The sequence below is a fragment of the Ursus americanus genome, chromosome 2, assembly GCF_024610735.1.
Source record: "Ursus americanus isolate L20-20 chromosome 2, mUrsAme1.1.p, whole genome shotgun sequence".
Taxonomy (NCBI): domain Eukaryota; kingdom Metazoa; phylum Chordata; class Mammalia; order Carnivora; family Ursidae; genus Ursus; species Ursus americanus.
The window spans coordinates 77,893,731-77,906,651 of NC_142128.1; the positions used below are offsets into that span (position 1 = coordinate 77,893,731).

A 12,921-nucleotide genomic window follows, 5' to 3' on the forward strand; every position below is an offset into this window, starting at 1 on the left:
CTGGTATATTCTGGAGATTAACCTCTTATCAGTTACATGGTTTGCAAATATTTTCTCCCATTTCTTAGGTTGCCTTTTCACTCTGTTGATGGTTTCCTTTGTCGTGCAGAAAGTTTTTAGTTCAATGTAGTCCCACTTTATTTTTCGTTTTTGATGCCAGTGCTCTTAGTGTCATCTTCAAGAAATCATTGCCAAGGCCAATGTGATGAAATTGTTCCCTCTTCGTTCTTCTAGGTGTTTTATAGTTTGGGGTTTTATGTTTAAGTGTCTAATCCATTTTGAGTGGATTTCTGTGTATGGTGTAAGAAAAGGGTCTAAATTCATTCTTTTGCCTGTGGATATCCAGTTTTTTCAGCACCATTTGTTAAAGACACTATCCTTTCCCCACTGTGTATTCTTGGCATCCTTGTCAAAGACCAGTTCACGGTATATGCGTGGATTTATTTCCATGCTGCTGGATTCGGTTTGCTAGTATTTTGTTGATGATTTTTGCATCTATTTTCATTAGGAGTTTTGGCATGTAGTTTCCTTTTCTTGAGGTATCTTCATCTGGCTCTGGTATCAGGGTGATGCTGGCTTCAAAAAATCAGTGGAAATATTCCCTGGTCTTCAGGTTTTTAGAAGAGTTTGAGAGGAATGGTATTAATTCTTCTTTAAATGTTGTAGAATTCACCAGTGAAACCATCTTGTCCTGGGCTTTTGTTAGGAAGTTTTGGATTACCGATTCAATGTCAATACTGGTTATAAGTCTGTTCAGACTGTCTACTTCTTCATGATGTAGTTTGATAGTCTGTACATTTCTACAAATTTATCCATGTCCTCTAGGTTATCCAGTTTATTGGTTTATAACTGTTCACAGTAGTCTCTTATCATCCTTTTAATTTCTGTGGCATCAGCTGTAATGTATTTTCTTTCATTTCTGATTTTATGTGAGGTTTCCCTTTTTTCCTTGGTCTAATTCATCCATTTTGTTTATCTTTTCAAAAAACCAACTCATTCCTTTTTTTATCTTTTTCTATTTTGTTTATTTCTGCTCAAATTTTTGATATTTCCTTCTTTATGCTAACTTTGGGCTTAGGTCTTCTTTTTCTAGCTCCCTGAAGTATAAGGTTAGATTGTTTATTTGATATCTTTCTTCTTTTTTGATGTTTATCACTATGAACATCCTGGCTTTTGCTGCATTCCATAACTTTTGGTATGATGTGTTTTCATTTTTGTTTGTCCCAAGATACTTCTAATTTCCTATTTGATTTCTCCTTTGGCCCAATAGTTGTTCAAGAGTGTGTTGTTTAATTTGCACATATCTGTGAATTTTCTTCCAGTTTTCCTTCTGCCATTGACTTCTAGTTTCATTCCACTGTAGTCAGAAAAGATACTTGATATGATTTCAATCTTCTTAAATTTCCTAAGACTTGTTTTGTGACCTTAGGTGTGATCTATCCTGAAGAAAGATCTGCATGCACTCGAGAAGGCATATGCTTTGGGTGGACTGTTCTGTATATGTCTATGAGGTCCATTTGGTCAACAGTGTTATTCAAGTCCTCTGTTTCCTTATTGATTTTCTATCTGGATGTTCTATCCATTATTGAAAGTAGGATACTGACGTCTATTATTACTGGATCATTATATATTTCTCCCTTCATTTCTATCAATGTTTGTTTTATATATTTAGGTGCTTTGATGTTGTGTGCCTATATAATTGTTATATCTTCCTGGTGGATTGACCCTTCAATCATTATATGATGTGCTTTGTCTCGTGACATTTTTTGACTTAAAGTCTATTTTTTCTAATATATATATAGCTGCGTCTGTACTCTTTTGGTTACCATTCACATGGAATATCTTTCTCTTCCTTTTACTTTGAGCCTATGTGGGTCCTTAAATCTGAACTGAGTTCCTTGTAGACTGTATATTGTTGGATCTTATTTTTTTGCTGTTTTTTATTTTTTATCCATTCAGTCACTCTATGCCTTTTGATAAGGAATTCAATTCATTTACATTTAATTATTGATAGGGAAGAATTTACTGTTGCCATGTTGTTAGTTATTTTCTATTAGTCTTGTACTCCTCTTGCCTGTTTTTACCTCTTGTTTTCCTTTATGTATGAAAAAATATATATATATGGATATATATGTCTCTCTATATACCTACATATATATATATATATGTCTATATATATGCTTATCTATATCTATGGCATTGGTATGCTTTAATTCCTTTCCCTTTTTCTTTTGTGTAACTACTATAGGAATTTTGTATGCATGTATGGGAGGTTATCTTGGAGCTTACATAAAATATTTTATAGTCGTAACAGTCTATTTTTTTAAAAAGAGATTTTAAAGTTATCTCTACACCTAACATGGGCTCGAACTTGCAACCTAGAGATCAAGAATCGCGTGGTCTTCCAAATAAGCCAGCCAGGCGCCCCTGAAACAGTCTATTTTAACAACCTAAATTCGATTGCATATAAAAACTCTACACTTCAATTTCTCCCCCAATACTGTATGTTACTGTTGTCACAATTTACATGCATTCATATTTTGCATCTTTTAACATATTTTTTAGGTACATTCACTTTTAATACTTTTGTCTTTTAACTTTTATACTAGAATTAAAATTGATTTACCCACTATTACAGTAATACAATATTCTGTATTTGTCTATGTATTTACCTTTACCAAAGTTTCATACTTTCTTATGCTAGTATTATGTTGTTATCTAGCATCCTTTCAACTTGAAGAATTCTCTTTAGCATTTCTCATAAGGGAGGGCTAGTGGTGATGAACTCCCTGAGCTTTCGTTTGTCTGGGAAAGTCTACTTCTCCTTCATGATGGACAGTTTTGCTGAGTACACTATTCTTGGTTGGCATTTTTTTTTTTTCTTTCAACACTTCGAATATATCATTCTACCCCCTTCTGGTCTGCAAGGTTTATGATGAAAAATCCACTAATAGTCCTATAAGGGTTCTCTCCTACATGCCAAGTTGCTTTTTGTTGTTGTTGCTTTCAAAATTCTCCTTGTCTTTGACTTTGGACAGTTTGTGCGTCTCAGTGGGGATTTCTTTGCATTCATCTTAATTAGTGTTTTTGGAGTTTCTTGGATCTGGATGTCCATTTCCTTCCCCAGGTTTGTTCAGACACTATTTCTCTGCATAAGCTTTCTGATCCTTTCTCTCTCCCTCTCTTCTCCTCATAAGGCATATATTACTTTGTTTGATGATGTCTCATAAGCCCCTTAAGTTTTCTTCACTCTCTTTCATTCTTTTTCTTTTTGCTCCTCTGACTGAATTATTTCCAGTGACTTGTTTTCAAGTTCACAGACTCTTCTGTTTGATCTAGTCTGCTATTAAACCCCTCTAGAGAATTTTTCAGTTCAATTATTGTGTTCCTCAGCTCCATGATTTCTGTTTGGTACTTTATTTATTTTTTTTTTAAGATTTTACTGATTTATTTGAGAGAGACAGCCAGCGAGAGAGGGAACAGGGGGAGTGGGAGAGGAAGAAGCAGGCTCCCAGCAGAGGGGCCTGATGTGGGGCTCGATCCCAGAATGCCGGGATCATGCCCTGAGCCGAAGGCAGACACTTAACGACTGCACCACCCAGGCGCCCCTGCTTGGTACTTTTTAATATTGCCTATGTTTTTGTTGAAATTCCCACTTTGTTCATGCATTTTTCTCTTGATCTCAGAAAGCATCTTTATGACAGTTATTTTGAATTCTGTCAGATAAATCCTATAACTCCATTTCATTAGGGTCAGTTTCTAGAAATTTATCTTCCTTCTTTGTTTGGAATACCTTTGCCTGATTCTGCATTTTGGTGTCTGTACATTGGACAAAGCAGGCACCGGCACCAGTCTTCATGGACTGACCTCATATAAGCGAAGGCTCCCCCTATCAACCCCGCCCAGGATTTGGGGGGCCTCTATCAACTCTTTCCCTTCACAGAGTAAAGCAGGAAGCTGCGATTTTTGTCTGCTTGCTCTGCGCTACGTTAGGGATGGGGAAGCTATTGTATCTATCAGTCCAAACCACAGTCCTCATTCTCCCTGAGGTGCTAGATAGCACCAGACCCATCAGAGCTCCAAGACTGACATCTGTTCACTTTGTGCTTAGCAGGAAGGAAGATCTATGACATCTACCAGCCAAAGCTGCTGTTTCCAATCTCCCTCAGATGGCTAGATTATGCTGGATCCATCACAGTTCTAAGACTTACAAGACAGAAACCAGTCTTCTGGGAGCTCCCTGGGAAATTCCAGGGTGCTGGATGCATAAACCAAACTCTCCCTTCCCTAGGAGAAACTGGGAGTTCGGGGGTCTCCTCCTGATTGTATGGCACTGTGCTGGGAGCAGGGACTCTGGTGAAAAGGGGTCCTGAAACTCCCTACTGGCTTTGGTGAGTCTGGTTTCATTTTCACCTAGGGTGCAAGAGCCTTTCAATTAGTCTCTAGATTTTATATAAAATGAATTTGTTCATGAATTGTTGCTGAATTGGTGTATTTGTGAGAGAAGCAGGATCCAGGGCTTCCTACTTTGCCATCCTGCCAGTATCACTTCTGAAAATTCTTGTTGTATAGATTTTTCTAAAGTCAAAATAATTTGCCTAAATTTAGGAAAAAAATTTTATAAAAAAGACCCCTCTTCAACATCTGTGATATTTTCTCACTTACAAAACTGATTTCTAAATTTATGACAGTTTTATTTATAAAAATACATCATTCGGTAATTCAGAGATCATTGTTTATAAATCATATCAAGTTTGATAAAAACATTTTTCTATTTTTAAAAAGAGCCAAAAATTAACAACAGTCATAAAAAACAAAAGAACTGGTTAGATCTATTTTTGTGGCAATGCCAAATGTTGATTTAACAGAGAAGAAATATTGTTTCACTGAATCTTTATTTAATATATGGAAATTTACTTCAGATCAGATAAAAATGTCACCATGGACTCTATTGGGCTACCACAGCATTTTCTAGTCTTCAGTTTCAAGCATTTCTAGACTCTACTAAAGACAACAGAAATGCTACCATGGTAATAACTAACCTATAAGTGGCAGGGAGGCAGTTTATTATTTTGAAGTATAATCCTACTAATAAGCTTCCTGGAAAAGAGCAGGTAATAATGTGTACAAACAGCAGTCTACTTTTAAGGCTTCAAATTTTAGGGTGTCAGAGAGATTTAGTTATTTATGTGTAAATGAACATATTCTGCTAGACACAAAAGAGATTAATAACAAAAACTTTTATCTTTATAGAGGTTAGTTCAAAAGCTATTTAAAAAATACACTTCTTTCTAAGGTTTATTTAATAGCCAGTGAACTATAAGTTAAATAATGGCAAACACTCAATGAGTTATAAAAATTATGCTTGATTTTCCATTAAGAATTATTATTATTGGAAAATATATCAGACGAAAACATGAGGGGTTGAATTTTTCAAAACTGACAACTGTACAGGTAGGTGGTGCAGTAAATTCTCATCAGTGGTGAGGGGATGATATGTGATAGGTAACTGCAAATTCTAATTAGTTGTCCAAACTATAGCTTCTAACTAAATGCAATCTTTATTATTAATATAAGTCTGGTTATAGGAAATAAATGCTTATGAAAGATTGTTTGATGGACATGGTATCCTGAATGTTACCTGTTGAAGGAACAGGGCAATCAAAAAGTTTTCTATCTAGACTGTAGTCAGAGTTAGATTAATGGGAGAGCCAGAAAATCCAGTCTAAAGGTACTAAAACATTAGTGGAAATGTAATGCATTAGCGAAAATTGCATTTATCAAAATTTCTCTCAGAAACTGAGATAGGACAGCATACTCTGATGAGCCATTTGGGGTGGAGCAGGAGACCCCCAAATAAACATGCCCCAACATCCAGACAGTTGCTAAACTGCCTTTTACTGAGGACAAGTGCAGTTAAGAGAGCTTGTTTTGCTTAAAGGGGGCTAGTGTGGGGAAAGAGCTAAAGTGTTCAGGATAACAGACTAACCTACCAACCTCCTTCTAGTCTCCCGTGAAATTCAATGGGATGTCAATTAATAATATCCTGACTAGCCATTCACATGCTCTTGGTTCATCTTGGAGAGTACTCCTGAGTCCTTACAGAATTGTCTTTATTTAATAATGCTTTGGGGCCATAATGTACACTCTAAGAAAGTCACATGAAACACAATATTCTATTGTGGGGATATAATTAAGAGCAGAGGATCCTTTTTATAAGATCTACAATAAGTCTTTTGGGAAACAACCATTTTGTTTTTATCTTAAGGACATTATGCAACTTGCAAGTGAGCTTACTTTCCCTTTTGCTCTGGATGCTAGGAGACTTAAAGGCCAGATTTGCTATCCCATTCTTGAAACAGTACAAGTTCAGAGTATGTGTTTCTCTTCCTCCTATTTCTTAGTTTCTATTTTCTTAACTTTTTCTTTCACCTGTACTCCTTCAATTTTTTATTTCAATATTCTATGTTAGTAATACTTTTGAAAATTACCTTTATTCCTTTGCAACACTAGTTGGAGCCCCTGGTTCCAGGATCTGGCGCCTTCCTCTTGGTTCATTCTCTCATTTTGACAAAGCACCCCCTCTAGCAGTTTCCTGAGACAAGCACAAATGAGAAATAATTTTTTTGAGATCTCGCTTATTTGAAATTGTCTTTATTCTACCCTCACCCTTGAAAGTTTGGCTGGCCATAGAAAGTCTTTTTTTTCTGTGCTTATTGGGCATTTAAAAATTAGCATTCTTTGTTTCATTATGTTTATAATTTAGCTGTTCTAATACCATTGTACTGATCAAATTATTTAACAACTTTAGGAAATCAGAGCAGGAAAATAACTGAACCACTGTTTTCTGAACCTTAATACTACATAATATATACAAAGTAACACTGTATAAAGGGAAACTTTGGGGTTCTCACTGTATATTTTTCAAAATATTTAGACACCAATTTTTTTCCATGTTGTTTAACTTCCTTACTCCTTTCTCTTTTTTATTATAGATGCCATATGCCAAGCTGGCTTATGTGGGATAATATTACTAACCCTTTTTGGTGCCTTGCTCTGTTTGCTCATTCATTTATCATTCATTCAGTCAATATCTCTCCCTTTCTCAACTTCCCCATCTGGTTTCCCTTCTCCTCACCATTGCCACTCTTCTTTCTCTCCTCCAAGAAAATCCCATAAATGAAAATCTGTAATTAACCAAAACCCAAATGGGGAGAGTAATTACACTGCTTGAGCCCACAGGTCAGATCCAGCCATCTCCATCTGCATTCTATTTTTTTTTTTTTTTGGAGCTGTTTACTGAAGATTTATTTATTTTTTTATAATAATATTTTTTTATTATATTATGTTAGTCCATCTGCATTCTAAAACCTAATTCTCTCCTCCACCAAAGGCAGCTCTGGTATCTGATTGAAAATACCTTAAGATTTCAAGTTGAAAGAATCCGGCTATGAGCAAGACACTCTGCCAGGTGCCTTAATCTCAAATTCCTCCACTAGCAGTTCTAATAGGATTTTGTTTGTTTTTTTTTATTATGATTTTACAGATAGGAAAACTGATGCTCATAGAAATGAATTTGCCTGAAGTTTTACAGCTAAATAAATGATAAGGTCAGTATTAAAATGTAGGTCCACATGAAAAGATGCTCAGTGTCACTAATCATCAGGGAAATGCAAATCAAACCACTGTGAGATATCACCTTACGCCTGTCAGAATGGCTAGCACCAAAAGGACAAGAAATAACAAGTGTTGGTGAGGATGTGGAGAAAAGGGAACCTTCATGCACTGCTGGTGGGAATGTAAATTGGTACAACCACCATGGAAAACAGTATGGATGGTCCTCAAAAAATTAAAAATAGAAATACCATATGATCCAGTAATTCCACTGGATATTTACCCAAAGAAAACAAACCTACTAATTTGAAAAGATATATGCATCCCTATTTTTATTGTAGCATTATTTACAACAGCCAAGTTATGGAAGCAACCTAAATGTCCACTCATAGATGAATGGATAAAGAAGATGTGGTATGTATACACACACACACACACACACACACACACACACTGGAATATCACTCAGGTATAAAAGAGAATGAGATCTTGACATTTACAACATTGACAGCATTAGAGGGTATTATGTTAAGTGAAACAACTAAGACAGAGAAAGACAAATACCACATGATTGCACTTATATGTGGAATCTAAAAAACAAATAAACAAGCAAACAACCAAACCAACAAAAAACCGGAAACAGACTCATAAATACAGAGAACATACTCGTGGTTGCCAGAGTGGAGGGAGTTGGAGGATGGGCAAAATAAGTGAAGGGGATTAAGAGATACAAATTTCCACTTATAAAATAAGTAAGTCAAGGGGATAAAAAGTACGGCATAGGGAATATAGTTAATAACACTGTAATAACATTGTATGGTGACAGACGGTAACTACATTTATGGTGGTAAGCACAGGCAGTGTACAGAATTGTCAAATCACTAGTGAGTTGTAGAGCTGAAACTAACATTAAATTGAACGTCACCTATACTTCAATTGAAAAAAGGATGAAATAAATTTAGATCCAACTCTAAAACCTAAGTTTTTAACTGAGTTTTAAGTTTTAACCTAGCACTACCAACACTCTCAATGTTTACTTGAGAAAATCCAAGTCATTCTCAAACCCTTCTCTGCTCGGCTTGAAACAAAGAAAATTTCATTCATTTAATAAATATTAGGCCTTTTTTCTATGGAAGAGATGGTAATAAACTATGAAGATGACATTTTCCTTGCCCCTAACTTGCTTATTTCAGAAGCGCAGAGACAATATGCCACTTTTAATATTCACTGAAAAGACTAAAATATGAGCTAACAAAAGAAAATGCCTTAAGGATTTAGTTACATCAAGATATTTGAGATGGACGTAGGGCGAAGAAAGGTAAGCATACATCAAGGAGATGGAATAAAACAATAAAATCAATAGTTCACTTTGTTTTGTTTTTAACACTACTATCCAATCATTTTAGAGCAATATATTCAAAACTTAGGTTTGTTTCAGTTACATTTGCCTTCCCACCAAAGTTATAATCTGGTTTACAACAACAATGGCCCAGGGCCAGTGTACCAGGCATGTTTTTAAAAGTCTTGTTTTGTTAATTTTATTTAAAATTTTATTTTCAGGATAAGGAATTAACTAAAAGGAGCAAAGTGAACTTTTTGGGGTGGTAGAAATGTTCTCTCTTGATTGTGGTAATGCTTATATAACTGTGTTTGTCAGAAGTCATAGAACTTCACACCTAAAAGAATAAATTTTACTGCATGTAAATTACCTCAGTAAACTTGACTTAAAAAAAAAAGCCTGCAATCTTAACTACCCAGCTAAAACTAAAATACAATTTAAAATACAGTTTACAATTTGGTGTAAAACGAATCTTATTTACATGAGTGAAGCAGATCTGTAAGTTTTTTGTATTTATTTATAACACTAATAATCCAATTGGATTTTATATAATTCAATATAATAATATCAACATTTTAAAACAGAATATAAGAAAGATGTTTTGAGGTTTTTTTTTAAGGTAAGGATTTGGATTGCAAAATCTTTATTATAACCATTATGTCACTAAGGCAATGCTCTCTATAATATTTTTCAAAATCTCAAACAAAATAATCTGTTAAAAGATTCAATGATTTAAACTTCCAAAATATCACCATAAATGCTGCTTACATAATATGTTGGAAATTCTACATTTAATAGTTAAAGACAAAGAATTACCTGCTAGCTTTATTACTCGATAGATTCCATTGTGTCCTAAAACATAATTGTAGCTCTGCTTCTAAAATAGGCAAAGGAAAAGACATGATTGTTTTCAACAAACCTGGATTTAAAAAGATAACAACACTATTAAGAACACAGGAAGGGGTAATAAGTGATGTCTCCTCTTTCTTAAGGTTTCAATAGATGAAAAAGCATCCAAAAAAACCATTTACTAAGGGCCCAGCCTCATAATTGTTTTAGAGACCAAAGTCACTGGAATCTGGCTGGTAAAACAGTACCAAATTACTCATCAAACTTCTCAACTTAGATTTTTAGAATCTCAACCTGAATACCCTCTGTTTTTATTCTATCAGACATACCAAAGCCAACCAAGTCAGTTTAAATTAAGAGGCCTAATGTAATTCTAAGCCCTAGAAATCCTGGAACAAAGGTACTTGAGTAACAGAAAGAACTTTTTCATTTTAATTAAATGAATATAATTGTGGTCGATGTCATTTATCAATCAAGAAACACACACCTGGTTTTTTTTCTAATATGGAAGTGAAGTGTGTTTTTACTTGTAACTGCAATAAAAACGCCCTTTAAGTGCTTTGTGCTTGGTAAATTAACTTTTAGAAGAATGAAAAATACCTTAAATGCTAATATCTGTAACATCTATAACAATTGCGCTCTCCCAATATCCATCTTAACATTGTCTTTTTTTTTTTTTTAAGGAGGGAGGGGGAGATGGGGGAGGGACAGAGGGAGAGAGAGAGAATCTTAAGCAGGCTCCACACCCAGGGTGGAGCCCAGTGCAGGGCTCAATCTCATGACCCTGAGATCACGACCTATGCAGAAATCAAGAGTCGGATGCTTAACTGACTGAGCCACCCAGGCACCCCAACATCTTCAGTTTTAAAAGCTAGACAGGCTCAATCATATCTTTTGAACACCAATAAAATCTGATTTTGTTCGTGTGTTTAAGTGTTCTCTAATGTTTGTAACTTCAAATAATATCTAATAATGAAAAACTGCATAAAAATCTGAGAAGGTATTCAAAGCATTACTTCACTGGAATGACTACGTTCTGGATATTAAAGGACAACTAACACACTAAGAAAAGAACAGATGTTCTGAGGCTGTGAAAAAATGCTGGCGTGGTATCGGGACATCCATGATATCTACATAAGGTGTCCTAGGATGTAATAAAATAGTGCCAACTAGATACAAAAATTACTCTAAGAATTCTTATTCTTTCCAAAATTATAATCAAGTAAATAAATTGAGTAAACAGTATTTATTAAAAGTACATAGATCATGGAAGTATTTTTGTATCAGCTGTCTCTGGGAGGTAGGTTCACCAGTCTGAAACTCAACCAAGTGAAGTCCCTGCAGTGACAGTTGCTTGTGTTGGGGGGAGGGGGTGGAGAGGTCAGAGCTCTAAAATGACAGTGACGATGAAGGCTAGAGTGAGTCAAGAGTAAGCAAGAGCAAAGCTTGGTCCTAAGGAGGCAGCTGAGAGAAGGGAAGGTCGTGGGCTCACCAGCTTGGTGCCCTTCAAAGAAGACATGAAGGGGACTGAACAAGGAGCCAGGTAAGATTTGCTAGCATGGATGGAATTAAAGGATTATGTGAATAGAAAATCAGAAAGCTTGGAATAGAATTCGAAAGCTGGAGAGTTATTCTAAGGAAGGAAGTGGCTATGTTGTATGTGCTACTGGGGGAGGGGATTCTGAGGTGGTTACTGGTATTTAAACACCTGCCCTAATTAGGTGTGTTCATTAGTGTGAGTGTGATGAACTTTGACAAATATTCCAGATAAGGGAGGAAAGACCCAGGGTTAAAGCTACTTTGTGAATCCTAGAATGAGAGAGACATTGTGGCATAACGTTATGGGATGTGGGTTCACATCCCATGAGCTTTGGAAATCAAATAGGTCTGTGATGGTTAGTTAACAATTGTATTAACTTGACTGGGCCACAGGGTGGTCAGATGTTTGGTCAAACATTATTCTGGGTGTTTCTGTGAGGGTGTTTTTGGATGAGATTAATATCGACATTGGCAGATTAAGTAAAGTAGTTGCCCTCCCTAATGTTGGTGGGCCTCAGCCAGTCAGTTGAAGGCCTGCAAAAACAAAAAGACTGACCGTCCTGCAGTGAGAGCGAATTCTTCCTGCCTTTGGACTTGGAATGGAACCATACTGTTGGCTCTCCTGGGTCTCCAGCTTGCCCACTCACACTGCAGATCTTAGGACATAACCAACCTCCATGCACATGTTAGCCAATTCTTTATAATAAATCTCTTATGTACGCATATATAATATTAATGGAAATAATTTCATAAAGCATTGAGCACAGAGCCTGGCACATAGTGCTCAACAAATGGAAGTTGTTGTTATTTCTATTATTATTATAGAAGGCTCTATTTTGAGAAAAAAATCCAGGTGAAACAGGGCCTAAAATGGTGAGGGACTAGGAATTGTCAAAGCTGAAGCCAACAAGTGTTTCCTTCTAGATTGCTTTCTTCTGTTTTCATGAAAGTTACTGTGTTTCATCACACTCATGGAACTCTGTGTGTGGGAAAATTTAGCTGAACTACTTTCTAAAACCCTAATTAAAATCTTGTTAAAAATCTTCCAAATATGCATCACTCTTTCTTGACTTAATTAAACACAGTAGATACTAAAAGGTGGACCTTCTGATTTGGGATTTTGCAGAGGTACTAGGTTATCACTGAAAATATCAGTAACCACTATAACATACTATATATGTATTTTCAAAATTAAATCTCTGATAGCAACTTATTTTTTCATCAGCCTTTTGTAAAATTGAGTGTGGCATCAATTCCAGCTTGCTGAGTTCTGGCTAGTAAAGTCTGATAGCAAAAATCCCGTTCTCTTTGACCGTGGTAACTTTTAAGGGAGAGAATAAGTTAAACTCTTCATTTTATATCCTTAAATCTTCTCTCAGGGTAGGTATGAAGTACCATTGTGCAGAAACCAAATCTATTTCAATGTCAACATTCCATTTAGGAACGAGTTTTAACTATCCACAGAAGAAGCAGAGTTTCTGAAATTCCTAATTTTTTAGGGGGGAGAGGGCAGAGGGAGAGGGAGAGAATCCCAAGCAGGCTCCAAGTCCAGTGCAGAGACCACCATGTGGCTCGATCCC

The 12,921-nt window shown here is 35.8% G+C and overlaps 1 long non-coding RNA gene across 1 annotated transcript in view; it reads right to left on the reverse strand.

Annotated features, from left to right (window-relative positions):
• LOC123785876 (uncharacterized) overlaps positions 1 to 9,832 on the reverse strand; it is a 36,929-nt gene extending 27,097 nt beyond the window's left edge. The window contains exons 1-2 of the long non-coding RNA XR_006777799.2: positions 9,770 to 9,832; positions 6,492 to 6,595 (exon numbers count right to left, since the gene is read on the reverse strand). This is a non-coding gene — a long non-coding RNA (uncharacterized LOC123785876). The remainder of the gene's footprint in view (positions 1 to 6,491; positions 6,596 to 9,769) is intronic.
• Positions 9,833 to 12,921: the final 3,089 nt, after the last annotated feature.